At 43.1% G+C, this 17,721-nt stretch overlaps 1 protein-coding gene across 5 annotated transcripts in view; it reads left to right on the forward strand.

The window, feature by feature from the left end:
- The window catches only part of rassf7a (Ras association domain family member 7a), a 55,425-nt gene that overhangs the window by 9,672 nt on the left and 28,032 nt on the right, over positions 1–17,721 (forward strand). For 2 of the 5 annotated variants that reach the window (XM_023971427.2, XM_023971423.2), the window contains exon 1: positions 6,130–6,487. The exons of the other annotated variants lie outside the window; for them this stretch is intronic. The gene's annotated coding sequence lies outside the window, so the exon portion shown is untranslated. Of the gene's footprint in view, positions 1–6,129; positions 6,488–17,721 lie in introns of those variants that run through there. 5 annotated transcript variants of the gene reach the window in all.

Here is a 17,721-nt window from a genome sequence, read left to right on the forward strand (position 1 = left end):
TGACTAGCAAGCCTAGCCTACGCGACAGGATATCATATACATATATTTTCATGAAATCACAAGTCCAAGACACCAAATGAAAGATAAACATCTTGTGACATCCAGCCATCATTTCCGATTTTTAAATGTTTACAGCGAAAACACAATATTATTTTCTATTAGCTAACACGATAGCAAAAGACTCAACCGCATATTTCACAATTTTTTACCGCATAGGTAGCTATCACAATTCGACCAAATAAAGATATAAATAGTCACTAACCAAGAAACAACTTCATCCAGGCATTGAGCCAGGTTTCAGGGCATTGAGCCAGGTTTCAGGGCATTGAGCCAGGTTTCAGGGCATTGAGCCAGGTTTCAGGGCATTGAGCCAGGTTTTCTGCCTATAATTAAGAGTAAACCATGCAAAGACCTAAGAGAAAGCCATCCAGCCCATCTTAATGATACACTGAGCAGAGCTACAATGCAGGAGCAATAGTTTGACACTGACCATAATGATAGCTCTGCTAGGAAGGAAAAACAAAACATTACTATTACCTTGGTCTTACTTACCCTGAACACAAAATCTATGTCAACAAAAGTTCAAAACTCAGAGTGTGTCATTGCTATCCTGGGATGGCTTCAATTGGACAAACAATGAAGCAAACATTGGAAAAAAGGAAAAACAATATCAATATTCTTATTGGACTGTAGTCCCTTTTAGGTTTAATGTTTTTTCTCATGTTTGCTCCTATTGAACATGACCCTGCCTGATTCTACTTCTTGTTTGTTTTAAAGACCTGTCCGACTGGGCACAGACGTCCGTTCAACGTCCAGTTTTGATTTACGTTTGGTTGAGTTGTCAACTAACGTGAATACACAGTGAAATCAACAAACATTTTCACCATGTCATTGGATTTTGGTTAAAAGTTGGGTGAAAAAAAGACGACATGCCCTGACGTTGATMACTTTTTTCAAATCCAATTAATTTCCATCGTTAATTTTTGGGGGTTGGAATGATGTGGAAACAATGATGATTCAACCAGTTTTTGACCAGTGCGGTGTCTATCTGTCCTGTTCCCACCTGTTGAATGAGGTTTTCTGGGAAACGGGGGAACAAGAGAGGGAGGTCTAATCTCTGAAGAGGGGGAGGGGAGACAGTTGAGCCTTAGACAATGCTATTCAAGACTGATGCAGAACAGCCAACAAAAAAAAAACTCAGCCCACTACCCTCCGCAGGACCTAATTGAGAGAGTCCCAGGAAAGACCGGTCTATTTATCATTCTCAAATCAAATGTTATTGGTTGCGTACACATATTTAGCAGATGTTATCYAGGGTGTAGCTAAATGCTTGTGMTCCTAGCTCCAACAGTGCAGTAATACCTAACAATACAGAAGATACAAATAAAGGAATTAAGAAATATAGAAATATTAGAARGAGCAATGGGCAATATATGACTAGAAAAGGTGTGCACAGCAGTACTTATATAGGATGATCCTTGTCTAGAATACAGTATATACAATACATATGAAGTGGGTAAAACAGTATGTAAACATTATTAAAGTGACCAGTGTTCAATGACTATGTACATAGGGCAGCATTGTCTAAGGTGCAGGGTTGAGTACCGGGTGGTAGCCGGCTAGTAACCGTGGCTAAAGTTTAGGGCAGGGTACTGGGCAGAGGCCGGCTAAAATACTTGAAAGTACTACTTAAGTAGTTTTTGGGGGTATCTGTACTTTACTTTTACATTACTACATTCCTAAAGAAAATTATGTACTTTTTACTCCATACGTTTTTCCTGACACGCAAAAGTACATTTTGAATGTTTGGCAGGACAGGAAAATGGTCTAATTCACACACTTATCAAGAAAACATCCCTGGTCATCCCTACAGCCTCTGATCTGGTGGGCTCCCTAAACACATGCTTTGTTTGTAAATGATGTCTGAGTGTTGGACTGTGCCCCTGGTTATCCGTCAATAAAAAATATAAAAAATTAAAATGGTGCTGTCTGGTTTTAGAAATGATTTATTATTTTACTTTTGATACTTAAGTATATTTTAGGAATTCCATTTACTTTTGATACTTAAGTATATTTAAAACCAAATACTTTTCGCCTTTTACTAAAGTAGGATTTTACTGGGTGACTCACTTTTACTTGAGTCATTTTCTATTACGGTATCTTTACTTRTACTCAAGTATGACAATTGGGTAATTGTTCTACCACTGGCTAGTGGTGACTATTTAAGAGTCTGATGGCCTGGAGATAGAAGCTGTTTTTCAGTCTCGGTCCCAGCTTTGATGRACCTGTACTGTCTCTGCCTTCTTGATGGTTGCTGGGTGAACAGGCAGTGGCTCGGGTGGCTGAAGTCCTTGATGATTTTCTTGGTGTTCCTGTGACACCGGGTGTGACACCGGGTYTGACACCGGGTACTGTAGATGTCTTSGAGGGCAGGCAGTGTGCTCCTGGTGATGAGTTGTGCTTTCTTCAGCCTCCTGAGTTTGAAGAGGTACTGTTGCGCCTTCTTCACCACACTGTCTGTGTGGATAGACCATTTCAAGTTGTCAGTGATGTGCAAGCCGAGGAACTTGAAGCTTTTCACCCTCTCCACTGCAGCCCRGTCGATGTGGATGGGGCGTGCTCTCTCTGCTGTCTCCTGAAGTCCACAATCAGCTCCTTCACAGAACCCAGTTGCACAGGGCTGGGTTCAGACCCAGGGCCCCGAGCTTATTGATGAGCTTGGAGAGCAATAAGGTGTTGACGGCTGAGCTGTAGTRGATGAACAGCATTCTTACATGGGTCATCCTCTTGTCCAGATGGGATTGGGCAGTGTGCAGTGGGATGGCAATTCCGTCATCCTTGGATCTGTTGGGGTGGTATAGAAATTGTAGTGGGTCTAGGATGTCGGGTAAGGTGGAGGTGATATGATCCTTAAAACGTCTTTCGGATCATTGGGACGCKAGCGTCCCACCTCGACAACATCCGGTGAAATTGCAGAGCGTGAAATTCAAAAAAACAAAAGTAGTAATATTAAACATTCATAAAAATACAAGTGTTGTACAAAATTCTTTAGCTTGGAATCTTGGTAATCGAACCACTTTGTCCGATTTACAATAGGCTTATGGCGAAAGCATAGCATTTGATCGTCTGAGGACAGCTCCTCAGCCACTTCCTGCATTAACATKATCAAATCAAATCAAGTTTATTTTATATAGCCCTTCGTACATCAGCTAATATCTCGAAGTGCTGTACAGAAACCCAGCCTAAAACCCCAAACAGCAAGCAATGCAGGTGTAGAAACATGAATTCAWAACCTGCACAGGTGTCACAAAACTCAAAAATAGTGATKAAATAAATCACTTACCTCTGAAGATCTTCATCTTTTTGCAATCCAAAGGGTCCCAGTTACACAATGAATGGTCGTTTTGTTCGATAAAGTCCTTCTTTATATCCCAGAAATTTCCGTTTATTTGGTGCGTTTGATTCAGAAATACACCTGTTCCAACTCGCCCAAGATGCCTACAAAGGAATCTAAAAAGTTACCTGTAAACTTCGTCCAAACAATTCAAACAACGTTTCTAATCCAACCTCAGGTACCCTAATATGTAAATAATCTATCAAATTTAAGACAGAATAAACTGTGTTCAATACCGGAGAAAAAGAACGAGGAGCGCGCACTCATTCACGCGTGCCAAAAGACTAGAGTCCTTCTGAGGGATACTTAGAAAGAATACGAATACTTCTTCATTTTTCAAAAAACAAGCATGAACCAATTTCTAAAGACTGTTGACTTCTAGTGGAAGCCATGGGAACTGCAATCTGGGTCCTAATTATTAGACTTTCCCATAGAAAAGCATTGAAAAGGCCAATGACCTCAACAAAAAAAAATCCTAGATGGATTGTCCTCGGGGTTTCGCCTGCCAAATCAGTTCTGTTATACTCACAGACCTTATTTTAACAGTTTTCAAAACTTTAAGAGTGTTTTCTATCCAATACTACCATGCATATGCATATCCTAGCTTCTGGGCCTGAGTAACAGGRAGTTTACTTTGGGCACCTCAGTCATCCAAACTTCCGAATACTGCCCCCTAGCCTTAAAAAGTTAACTAGCCTCTCAATGCACTTCATGATGACAAAAGTGAGTGCTACGGGGCGATAGTCATTTATTTCAGTTACTTTTGCTTTTTTGGGTACAGGAACAATGATGACATATTGAAGCAAGTGGGGACAACAGACTGGGATAGGGAGAGATTGAAAAAGTCRGTAAACACCTCAGCCAGCTGGTCTGTACATGTTCTGAGGACGTGGCTAGGGATGCCGTCTGGCGATCCGGGTTGTGGATTTAGGAATGCTCTCTAAGTCTTTTGTGTGCTGGGACTGAACAGTGAGAGGGAGGAAATGTATCTGTATTGSGTTTGAATGCGAAGATTAAGCTTTTTTAGACCTCATCTGTTCTTGCTTRCTTTTTGCTGGATGCAAACTGGAGGGATGGAGAAGGGGGGTGGGGTGTTGAATGTCATAGAAAGTAGGGTTGGTTGAGGGGGAGGGATGGGGTGATGGAAAAGGGAGGTATAGAGAGTGGAAGGCACCCTCAGGAATGCCTGGAAGGTGACAGTGAAATCTCCAAGCCTTCAGACGGTTCATTACATCACAGGGCCCACAACTAACCCAACTTGCCCTGTCCAGTTGGCTCTGTTTGACTTTTGGGATTTCCCAACTAGGTTGGCCCTAATCGTTAGGAAAAAGACTGACTTCTTGAAATTGTCCCTTTAAAAAGTTACTTCCCTCTGACACCTTCTGCTTTTCTCACCCTGGCCACTAGCAGCTGAACCTCTAGGGTACTCTCCCTTTACTCTCYTTCCAGTCAGAAATGGGCTACTGTGTGTTTGTGTGAGAGAGAATTACAGGCAGGATCTGTTGTGAATCTCAGCTCTTAAATGTGTCAAAAGCTTGTGTCTCAGATGTGAGCAAACTCTGAGGGATTCTATAGTTCAGGCTGAAGTAAAAAGCTGGGCCTAGCCTCATCTAAATGGTATTACATTTGGGACACGGGCTATTGCAAGAAAAACCTAGACCAATCCTTTTGCATTTTAGTGTCAATGTGTCTGTGTTTGTGAATGTGTTTAGCTAAAGATGGTTATGAATCATATCAGGTTAGTCTGTAAATTAGTCTAATGCTTAGTCTGTCTGTTGATTTCAACACAACAAAATCTAATTGGTCTGGCATGGTTCCAAACCCAGCCTAAGTAGCTTAGCAGAACATGACACGCACACACACACACGGTCTCTAAGGTGCAGGGTTGAGTACTGGGTGGTAGCCGGCTAGTAACAGGGACTAAAGTTCAGYGCAGGGTACTGGCGACTATTTGACAGCCTGATGGCCTGGAGATAGAAGTTGTTTTTCAGTCTCCCGGTTCCAGCGTTGATTTACCTCTATTGTCTCTGCCTACAAGATGGTAGAAGGGTGAACAGGCCATGGCTCAGGTGGCTGAGGTCCTTGATGATCTTCTTGTAACACCGGGTGCTGTACAATAGATGTCCTGGATGGCAGGACGTATGTGTGTGTTCCCAACCCAAATTGGCAGGTTTGCCCTGCACTCTCTGGGAGAGGGCTCTTCACTGTCTAAACACACACTACTGTTACACACACACACACCCACACACACAACACACACACACACAACACACCACACCACACACACACACACACCACACACACACACACACACACACACACACACACACACACACCACACACACAAAACAACCACACACACACACACCTGGACATGGGACTGTGACCTCATTCCAGGAAAGAGAACATCACCTGAGGCGCTCATTTGCATAGTCAGCTGTTCATCGTGACCAGAGGCCAGCGGGAGGAAGTCTACTTCCTCAGTGTATGTACACAAACACACACACATAAACACCGCACGCACCATATATATAAAATTCTGAGTGTGTTATTAAGAGTGAGAGGAAAGGCAGAGAGAGACTTCCTCTACTAACCACTACCTGGAGAGGGGAGGGGCCTGCCTGTCAGCAGAGTGTGTCAGGCAGAGAGCGAGAGTGAGAGAGAGAGAGAGAAGAGACGAAGAGAGAGGAGAGAGAGAGAGAGAGAGAGAGAGAGAGAGAGAGAGAGAGAGAGAGAGAGAGAGAGGCTTAGCAGTCTCAGATCTTTGCTGTGGTAAGAACACCCAGGAGAGCTGCATTCCTGAAGCAGCCAGCGAACGAGTGAGGGAGACAGAAAGAAACCGAGAGGGAGACGAAAGATAGAAACAGAGGAGTACCGACAGACAGATCTGTTTAATCTCCAGCCACCTCGTCTGACTCTGACCCCCGCTGGACTTTACCTCCCCTGAAACACCCACTCACTCCCTCCCTCTTTCGCTGGGACTACACTTCCTGATCCCACGCTCCAGAGCTCGGAGGAGCGAGTGGAATCTACCTGAGAGAGAAAAAGCTAGAACGAGAGCGAGAGCTGAGAAGGAAGACATTTCCACACCTGGTGAGTGTGACACATTTTGTTCTGGGAAAGAGCGTGTGTGTTTCTCTGCGTGAGTGTGTGTGTTTGTATGAGGGAGTTTATGTGTTTGAATGTTCATCAGTAGTTTGTGAGGAAGTTTGTGTTTAAATTATAAGTGCGTCATATTGTGTTTGAGTAAAAGCTTACCCAGAAGTGCAAGTTTGGGTAGAAAACCAAAAGATTTGACTCATGATGAAAATAAATAGTGTGGTCATCCTCAAAATTCAAGCCAGTCCTCCATGAAGGTAATTCASTTTGTCTTTCTTTTCACTTGATCTGTGTCCAGGAAACGGACCCTTGTGTGTGGTTTATTCCCTTCAAAAATGTCTAGAGTAGTTACTGCTAGAACATTCCTGGTGAACAAGGAAACCATGAGGCTACTTCAATTATAATGGTTTCAATGTTATGGTCTCTAGTGGTCTTCGATGGTAAAAGACCCAAACACATAAGATTGCCATGCAATTACATTATTTTATTTTGTCACAACATTTTAGTCTCTAGCCCATTTCTCCATCAACGTTTTGGGCTTGTAAGAAAAGTCTTCAGAGAGCTGCCAATAGTTGGACTAATATATATGCCATTTAGCAGTCGCGTTTATACAAAGCTACTCTTACAGTCATGCCAAAATAAATGTTTCATATGGGTGGACCCAGTAATTGAATCCARAACCCTGGTGGTACAAACGCCATGTTCTACCAACTGAGCCACACTGGACCATACAGGACTATTCAAGGAGAGTTTGGTTGAAGCATTAGGTTGCTAAAAGACGGACAYACTGAATTACTTTCATGGAGGACTGGTATGAATTGTGAGGATGACCAAATCTATTGTTTTTATACCCAAAGTTGCAAAGGAAATGTTGTGTTCTCTGAACAGGGGAGAATCAGGAGCAGCAGGTAGCTTAGTGGTTAGAGCGTTGGGCCAGTAACCGAAAGGTTGCTAGATTGAATCCCTGAGCTGACAAGGTAAAAATCTGTCGTTCTGCCTCTGAATAAGTCAGTTAAGTAAGTCAGTCCTAGGCCGTAATTGTGTGTGTGTGTGTGTGTGTGTGTGTGAGAGAGAAGGCATGATGAAGCCATGGGTGTCTCTTCCACAGCCTGCACGTCAGCAAGCTCTTTTTACCCTCACAGATTAAAGATCGATTAATGGAGGGCTACACACGCTAAAACATAACTCATTATCCTAGCCTATGTGTGTGTGTGTTTAGAGATAGCGTCTTATTATGAGTCTGTAGTTGTTGTCTTGTCCTGTGGATCGATTAAGGAGCCAGAGAGAAAAAGAGAGGTGATTTTATTTCCTTCAGGCTTACCCTGAGACAAGCATTTCGCTACATCCGCAATAGCATCTGCTAAATATGTGTATGCGACTAATAAAATTGATTTGATTTGAGTAAACAGCCATTCTTCATGTGTTATCTGTGTGTACATGTGTGTTTAAACTACCAACGGGACATTAAAAACTGTATTYTCTTACAGGCTGACTACACCACTCGCGTCGCGTGCGTGAGCYTTGCAAAATAAATGTAGAAATCTATATTATTCAATTATTGCACCCACACTGCTCGCGCGCGCCAACGAGCGTCTYCGTTGCCAAGGGCTAAAATAGGAGTKAGTTCTATTTGTGACGCAGATCGCGCTGCAYGTCCTGCCTCTTTTATCTCCTCATTMYTTTATAGAAGCAGGTACCCACGTGCCATCTCCTCATTGGTTATACCCACGTGGGTGACTGAAAGACGAACGYGGTCAGTTGCGGTAATGCACCTAATTTATGAAAGTTGCCAATTGCAATATATAGTCAAGAGAAGAAAAAGCCTGGAAGGAGGAGATGACTAGAAATGATTCAGTTGACCGTTTTATATGTGGCTTATTTGGCGGAGTAGAGGACATTGTGCATTTCAGGTAAAACAACAACTCAATGTTTATATCCCAGGACAAATTAGCTAGCAACAGCAAGCTAGCTAAATAGAACAAATTAGCTATCAAGTGCAAGCTAGCTTGCTAAATTGCCATAAATGTTTAATGCTTTTCGACCTGTCCCCAAATTAATATAATTGGTTCAGAGTTTGTTTTGACATTTTAACCTGCGTGCCGTGATCGCGTTTGGTGTTGGGGGACAAAATAAATGTATGCACAATGGCGCACTCGCACAGCCGGTTTGGGTTCTGTTTTATGTTTCACTGAGTCGTGGCTGAACGACGACATGAAGAACATACAGCTGGCGGGTTTTACACTGTATTGGCAGGATAGAACAGCAGCCTCTGGTAAGACAAGGGGTGGTGATGTATATTTGTAAACAACAGCTGGTGCACGATATCTGTCTCAAGGTTTTGCTCGCCTAAGGTAGAGTATCTCATGATAAGCTGTAGACCACACTATCTACCKAGAGAATTGTAATGTATTTTTTGTAGCTGTCTACATACCACCACAGACCGATGTTGGCACRAAGACCGCACTCAATGAGCTGTATACCGCCATAAGCAAACAGGAAAACGCTCATCCAGAGGCGGCGCTCCTAGTGGCCGAGGACTTTAATGCAGGGAAACTTAAATACATTTGACCAAATCTCTACCAGCATGTTAAATYTGCAACCATCTCTGGATGGCATTGAGGAGTACACCACATCAGTCACTGGCTTCATTAATAAGTGCATCGATGACGTCGTCCCCACAGTGACCGTACGTACATACCCCAACCGGAAGCCATGGATTACAGGCAACATCCGCACTGAGCTAAAGGGTAGAGCTGCCGCTTTCAAGGAGCTGGACTCTAACCCAGAAGCTTATAAGAAATCCCGCTATGCTCTCAGACGAACCATCAAACAAGCAAAGCGTCAATACAGGGCTAAGATCGAATCGTACTACACCGGCTCCGACGCTCGTTGGATGTGGCAGGGCTTGCAAACTATTACAGACTACAAACGGAAGCACAGGTGAGAGCTGCCCAGTGACACAAGCCTACCAGATGAGTTAAATTACTTTTATGCTCGCTTCGAGGCAAGTAACACTGAAACATGCATGAGAGCATCAGCTGTTCCGGACGACTGTGTGATCACCCTCTCCGCAGTCGATGTGAGTAAGACCTTTAAACAGGTCAACATTCACAAGACCACAGGGCCAGACGGATTACCAGGATGTGTACTGCGAGCYTGCGCTGACCAACTGGCAAGTGTCTTCACTGACATTTTCAACCTCTCCCTGTCTGAGTCTGTAATACCAACATGTTTCAAGCAGACCCTGTGCCCAAGAACACTAAGGGTAACCTGCCTAAATGACTACCGACCCGTAGCACTCACGTCTGCAGCAATGAAGTGCTTTGAAAGGCTGGTTATGGCTCACATCAACACCATTTTCCCAGAAACCCTAGACCCACTCCAATTTGCATACTGCCCTAACAGATCCCCAGATGATGCAATCTCTATTGCACTCCACACTGCCCTTTCCCACCTGGACAAGGAACACCATTGTGAGAATGCTATTCATTGACTACTGCTCAGTGTTCAACACCACAGTGCCCTCACAGCTCATCACTAAGCTAAGGACCCTGGGAGTCAACACCTCCCTCTGCAACTGGATCCTGGACTTCCTGACGGGCGCGCCCAGGTGGTAAGGGTAGGTAACAACATATCCGCCACGCTGATCCTCGACACGGGGCCCCTCAGGGGTGCATGCTCAGTCCCCTCCTGTGCTCCCTGTTCACTCATGACTGCATGGCCAGGCACGACTCCAACACCATCATTAAGTTTGCTGATGACACAACAGTGGTAGGCCTGATCACCGTCAACGGAGAGACAGCATATAGGGAGGAGGTCAGAGACCTGGCCGTGTTGTGCAAGGACAACAACCTCTCCCTCAATGTGCTCAACGTGATCAAGATAAAGGAGATGATTGTGGACTACAGGAAAAGGAGCACCGAGCACACCCCCATTCTCATCGACGGGGCTGTATTGGAGCAGGTTGAGAGCTTCAAGTTCCTTGGTGTCCACATCCCCAACAAACTAACATGGTCCAAGCACACCAAGACAGGAGTGAAGAGGGCACGACTAAACCTATTCCCCCCAAGGAGACTGAAAAGATTTGAAATGGCTCCTCAGATCGTCAAAAGGTTATACACCATCGAGAACATCCTGACTGGTTGCATCACTGCCTGGTATGGCAACTGCTCGGCCTCCGACCGCAAGTCACTACAGAGGGTAGTGCGTACAGCCCAGTACATCACTGGTGCCAAGCTTCCTGCCATCCAGGACCTCTATACCAGGCGGTGTCAGAGGATGGCCCTAAAAATTGTCAGACTCCAGCCACCCTAATCATAGACTGTTCTCTCTGCTGCCGCATGGCAAGCGGTGCCCGAGCGCCAAGTCTAGGTCCAAAAGGCTTCTTAACAGCTTCTACCCCTAAGCCATAAGACTCCTYAACAGCTAATCAAAGGGCTACCCAGACCCCTCTTTTACGCTGCTGCTACTCTCTGTTTACTATCTATGCATAGTCACTTTAACTCCACCTACATGTACATYTTACCCCAATTACCTCGACTAACCGGTGCCCCCACACATTGACTCTGTAKCCGTATCCCCTGTATATAGCCTCGCTGTTGTTATTTTACTGCTGCTGTTGAATTATTTGTGCCTTTTTTTTCCATTTTWATACTTATCTATTTTTTACTTAATTTTTATAAAAATGTCTTAAAGCATTGTTTGTTAAGGGCTTGTAAATAAGCATTTCACTGTAAGGTCTACACCTGTTGTATTCGGCGCATGTGACAAATAKAATTTGATTGGATTTGTTTGTGTATGTTGGTTTCTCAGAGTGTGTGACTGTGCCAGTATGTGAGTCTGTCTGTCTGTCAGTGTGTCTGTCTGTCAGTGTGTGTGAGATGGTGTCAGTGGTAATAGATGGTTGTGGAGGGAGGGAGAGACGTGTGTCACGGACGGCGTTCGGCGATCGACGTCACCGGCTTTCTAGCCATCGCGCTCCATTTTTCATTTATCCATTTGTCTTGTCTTGTTTCCATACCACACTGGTTTTTCATTTCCCAATCATCTACTTGTATTTAACCCCTCTGTCTTCCATCATGGTTTGTAGTGTGTAATTGTTTCATGTTACTGTGGTGTCTTATTACCCGCTTTACTTTTGTTTATGTTCCGTGTTTTTTGAGCGCATTTGAATTATGTATTGCTCTCGTTTTGAGACTAAAATAAAAGTGCGCCTGTTAACATCACGCTACTCCTGCACCTGAATTCGCCTTTATACACCCGATGACAACGTGATTGTGTTTAAATACAGGAGCCTCACATTTGTTATCTCTTAAAATTGGCTATGTGTGTGTTTGTGGTGTGTTTGTGGTGTGTTGTGTGTTGTTTTCTAAAATGAAGCACATCATCAAGCTGCTCCTAGTCAGTAGCAATCACCTCTAAGTTCCCCTCTTATCTAGCCTGGTTGTTTTATTCTCGTCTGCACGCACGCACGCACACACGACGCAGCACAACAGACACGCAAGCACACACACACACACACACCACACACACACCACACACCACACACACACACACACACAACACACACACACACACACACACACCACACACACACACACACACACACACACACACACACACACACACACACACACACACACACAACACACACAACACACACACACACACACACCACACAAGGACATTAATAATCCTGCAGTATGGTTAATTTCCCATTACATTGGGCTGGGTGTGCTTTGCTTGGAGAGAATGAGAGCATCCTCTGAGGGATGGCTGTGATGTTATTTTTAATGGCCTTTTATATGCGTACAGTATACATCGAATGGAGAAGCAATGCATACATTTTTCTCTGCCGTCTTTATGAATTGTGTGGTGTGTGTTCTAGCTGGAATGTAATGCAATCTTGGTGAGTGCAGTCAGTTCCCTCTAACTTATGATGTGGGTGATATATAGTGATGTCCTCAGGCTGTGAAGTGGTTCTGCCTGTCACGACGAGACCTAGGCTACCTACTGAAAGTGGACTCAACTCAAGGCCAACAGTATAGGAATGTTGTGCATGATGGAGAAGTATTGCTTGTTTCTTTATTGTAATTTAGTGAGTGAGTTGAGTTGATGGAGTGAATAGTGCTTGTGGCGTCAGGAAGGAGACGCCGGCCACTGGGTGATAAAAAAATTTTTGATTTGTTCACACGATCAGCGTCATATTGCTCTCTTCACATGCACGTTGCCAGTCTCACTGCAGACTCACTCACTCACTCAGCTCACGTCGCGGACTCATCACGTCCACTCACTGCACGCGAGCGATCGTGCAGACTCCTACTTCACTCAATTGAGCACTCACGAGTCTCACTCAGTCTCACCTCACTCATCTCTCTTCCTCTTCTTTCTCTATCCTCTCTGGCATGCTATGACAGTTTTTTGACTTTCATATGGTTACCTGTTCATCAGTCCTTTCAATAAGCCATGTTTACATTGCTTTTGTAAACGTGGCCCTAACTGCGTAGCAGGAACCAATAGCTTTCAGTCTGTTTGTGTTTCTGTGGGAAATGTTTGATACCAATTGCCTGCAAGTTTGCATTCAGTCATCCAGTTAGAGAGAAGTTCAATGACGAAATTCCCGGACAGTTAGGCTGTGGTCATATTTAGTCCGCGCAGTGAAAGAGCAACAATTGGTGCCCCGCACGTAGCAACAAACTCCCTCACTGTCAGACTACAACCCTGATAACACACACACCTCAGGATTTGTTGCTACTGACAACAGTCTAACCTGGGTGAAGGTGGTGTGCTTTTCCACTGCACTCTCAGCTTCAGCTGGCCCTGTCTGTTTCTCATACTGCTTCACCTCTTTCACCCTGACCTGAAGACAAGTGGTGTGTGTGTGTGTTGTTGTGTGTTGTGTGTGTGTGGTTGTGTGTGTGTGTGTGTGTGTGTTGTGTGTGTGTGTGTGTGTGTGTGTGTGTGTGTGTGTGTGTTGTGTGTGTGTGGTGTGTGTGTGTGTTTTCTGTCAGTGTCCTTGGCAGTGTTGCCAAGCTTCCGACACCTGTGGATGTAGAGACCACGGGCTGTGATCGTTGTTGTCAGGCGACTGCACAAACGTGGAAATCTATAGCAAGTCCTGAACAGACTATATTATTATATTGAGTGATAATATAACTGTATAACATCTACGATATTTGTTTCTTTCTTCAACTAAGTGATCTCAACATTATTGGCCAGGGATACATTTTGCTTATTCTTTCAACCTAAAAAGGGACTTAAAGATATATATATGTTACCTAATCCTTATTTTTGCAAAAAATCAGATATCAATTAAATATTTGGCCAATGTACGTTTGTAGAAATTGTAGACTTGGTAAGTATAAAAATATTATTATTTGAAGATGAATTATCGATAATCACAAGTAATATAAGACTATGTTTATTTGCTTTAGGCCTTGCCTGTCACAGAATTTTCTCACTTGTTTATATTGCTGGGTGTTGTGGTTGGCGTTTTGGTCGTGGTGAGTGTAATCAGAATTTTGTGGTGTGAACGCAAAGGCGTTATCGCTCTCCTCAGTGCGGCTTGTATGCTACGTCGATTGTGTTTTGATTATGTGGCGAAGGGTGCGTTAGCTAATTCCTCTTATCTATCTTCACTCTGTGAGAGGTCTTGCCTGAGCCGAGAGGCTAGATGGGGTTGTTGCTATTGTGAGTGCAGCCGTTTGACTCACAGATCTCAAGACGCATAAAGAATATGAATGTACCGTCCTCTAGTGCCAGCGCGAGGGTTGTATACCACTCACTCACCACTAGATTGCACTCAGCATCGATGCACTACGAGCGATCACCTAGCGATCACGCACTACCACACACACACACGGACACACTCACACACTCCACACACACACACACAACACACAACACACACACACACACACACTAACAGGCTGAGAAAGGGGGTTTTAGGTGCCAAGCATAAGGCAAGCTGTGAAGGTACTAAATCTATGATTTTAAAGGAGTACAGGCAGAAACTTGTCATTATTGTAAAAAATGATTTGTATAATTATTAACCCATCCACCCCCCCTGTTCGGAGGACACATCTTTTTTGTTTTTTTWKKYSRTTTTTTTACATACATTTTACATATACATTTTACATACACATTTTGCAGACACATTTTACAGACAGCAATCACATAACAATAATACATGACTAAACACAAGCACCTTAGTCCCACCCCTCAGCCACTCTTATCACATCCCATCTATCACTGTAGACCATCCTCATTTGGTTTCCATGTGCCATATATTTTTAAATTGTGCTGTCATGTTTTACATACTTTTTGAACCTTTCTAATCGTATAGTATCCACAGGTTTTGAGCCAAGGATGAAAACCTTTCCTACAAGTATTATTCTATAATTTATTGACTGACTGTGGCTGTCCAAATCGCCCAACATTGCTATTTGTAAGGTTCATTTTAAGTGAAACTTGCCTCTAAGTAGAGTTGAAGACATTGCCTTATTTTTTTTAGATTTTTTTTTTAGCCTTTATGTAAACATGGAGTCACCATTGAGACCAGGGTCTCTTTCACAAGGGATATYCAATTCATAAGACAAAATCTAATTTATTGACGGTCCCAAACTAGCCCCAGACATAGGCCATCCAATGTCAAACCAATTTTCCCATGGTTGCGCACCAGCCGGCTGAAGCTAATTGGCGAAAGCAATTAGCTAGCACTAGCTAGCCTAGGTAACTTCAAGACACAAGACCTGGTTAACTGTTTAGGTTATCTAGAAGGGTGAGTGAGTGTAACTGGGTCGTTCCACGAAAAGAGTGCCTTTGATATTTTAAGTCTGTTATATTAAATGAAACACCCTTTAATATAGACCACATGGAGAATTCAATTTTATGACTAAAGGCTTGCTAAAGTGCCAAAATTCTGCATTTTGACATGTCCCTCCATCAACCCTGTGTCACTTCAATGAACAGTTCAACCCACATAACCATTTCTCCAAGTTTTCACCATCATAGTAAAGTCCTAGTTATTTTGTTGCTTTTTAAAGTCATTTCTGAAGATTATTATTTATGTAATGTGTTTAGTGATTCATTTACGTCTGTCCATCATTTTAACATGAACTGAACTCTCGTTTTAATATGGTGAAACTATTCCATTTGAAATCTTTTTTTCCAGAATAAACATGGAACATCTAATAGATCATAGTGTAAAAGCAGGTGAGCTGGTTCTCCTCTTTTTGGTGTAAAACTGAGCGGATCGAGTCTGTTACCCGTAGATAGAAATGCTAGAACTGTTTTAGCAATTTTTTTTTTTTTGTGAAGCTTGCATTCAATTGCCACTCCCTGTTGCACAGAACAAGCGTCCATTCCCCCTGTCACGAGGGAATTTAAGGCTGATTTAAGAAGAAACCATCAACCCTGTTACGGTCAACCCTGTTTCTTTATTTGGCATTACTATAGTAATATTTTTATTTAACCTCTTGAGATAGGAAAAGTCTTTTTTTATGAAGTTGAACATGTGCTCTTTATGTCAATGTTAAAATGAGGTGAAATCAACGGTTTTTGGATCAAGTTACACTTCTCAAAAGGTACCAAATTGGTGAAATGACCCAACTGTGTACTGTTTTGGCAAAGTGAATGTACAAATACTTACCACGTGCGAATACACACACAAGAGACAACCACATTAAAACACCCCCCACCCCACTCCCAAGACAACTCTCGTTTGGCTTCAGTCATGGCCGCTGCATTTCTTAATGACCAAGCTGAAAAAGAAAGAAAAAAGGCCAAATCAGAAAGTTCATCCCCCTTTAAACCGGGATTTATTATCTGTGAACATCATAGAAGTAGGTCAAAGTTGCCTCCAAGAACAGGTAACACATCTAAAATCCGCGGATGGCATTTCTCTGAAACAAAAAAATAGATATGTGTGTGACCTGCTGCTGCTGACTATCAGGCAGTGAGGCAGGCTGTTGCTGAGTGAGTGGTGGGAGGGCTGGAGGTGTGTGTGTTGAGAGAGCACTGCAGCATACAGCTTAGTCCACTAATGGCTGAGTCACGTCACATCATGACAACTRTTTACCAGTTGTAGGTAGGCTATTTAACCCATTGGACATTTTAAATGAAAGTTATGGAACAGAAGTTATGGAATTCCCTTGCGGGCTTCTGTTATGGGGAAAAGTCCTCAATGAAACTAACATTAAATGTGGAGAATTATAAATTTGCATCTTTTGGCCATCAAGTAGCCTATTCATTTATACAGTACCAGTCAAAAGTTTGGACACGCCCACTCATTCAAGGATTTTTCTTTATTTTTTAGTATTTTCTACATTGTATAATAATAGTGAAAACATAAAAATTATGAAATAACACATTTGGAATCATGTAGTAACCTAAAAAGTGTTAAACAAATTGTTTACTAAGAATGTAAACAATACATTCTTCAAAGTAGCCACCCTTTGCCTTGATGACAGCTTTGCACACTCTTGGCATTCTCTCAACCAACAGTCTTGAAGGAGTTCCCACATATGCTGAGCACTTGTTGACTGCTTTTCCTTCACTCTGCGGTCCAACTCATCCCAAACCATCTCAATTGGGTTGAGGTCGGGTGATTGTGGAGGCCAGGTCATCTGATGCAGCACTCCACCACTCTCCTTCTTGGTCAAATAGTCCTTACACAGCCTGGAGGTGTGTTTTGGGTCATTGTCCTGTTGAAAACAAATGATAGTCCCACTAGGCGCAAACCAGATGGGATGGCGTATCACTACAGAATGCTGTGGTAACCATGCTAGTTAACTGTYCCTTGAATTTTAAATGAATCACTGACAGTGTCACCAGCAAAGCACCCCCACACCATCACACCTCCTCCTCAATGCTTCACGGTGGGAACCACACATGAACTCATTTAATCATAGCAGTCAAATGAGTTAAATCGGCAGTCATTGATGTCTTGCAACATATTCAAATGAGTTTATTATGTCATAGTTCGCAACCAAATTTTGCTTCTAATGTCATTACAGATCACGTCAATCTTCCTTCTTAATTGGCTCGATAACGTTATGGAAAAAGGTTTATTGTATAAATGTGGCAACTCTCTTGCTGTGGAAAAAAAATGTTGAGCTAGTTTTCAGGCCTTTTGGGTGGGTTTTGAGTGTTTATTGGGCTGGAAAGGTTAAATAGACCTGGAAACCCTGGACAGATGTAACGGCGAGAATCTGTCAAGGATCACGTAG

The sequence above is a fragment of the Salvelinus sp. IW2-2015 genome, linkage group LG26 (assembly GCF_002910315.2).
Source record: "Salvelinus sp. IW2-2015 linkage group LG26, ASM291031v2, whole genome shotgun sequence".
Taxonomy (NCBI): Eukaryota; Metazoa; Chordata; class Actinopteri; order Salmoniformes; family Salmonidae; genus Salvelinus; species Salvelinus sp. IW2-2015.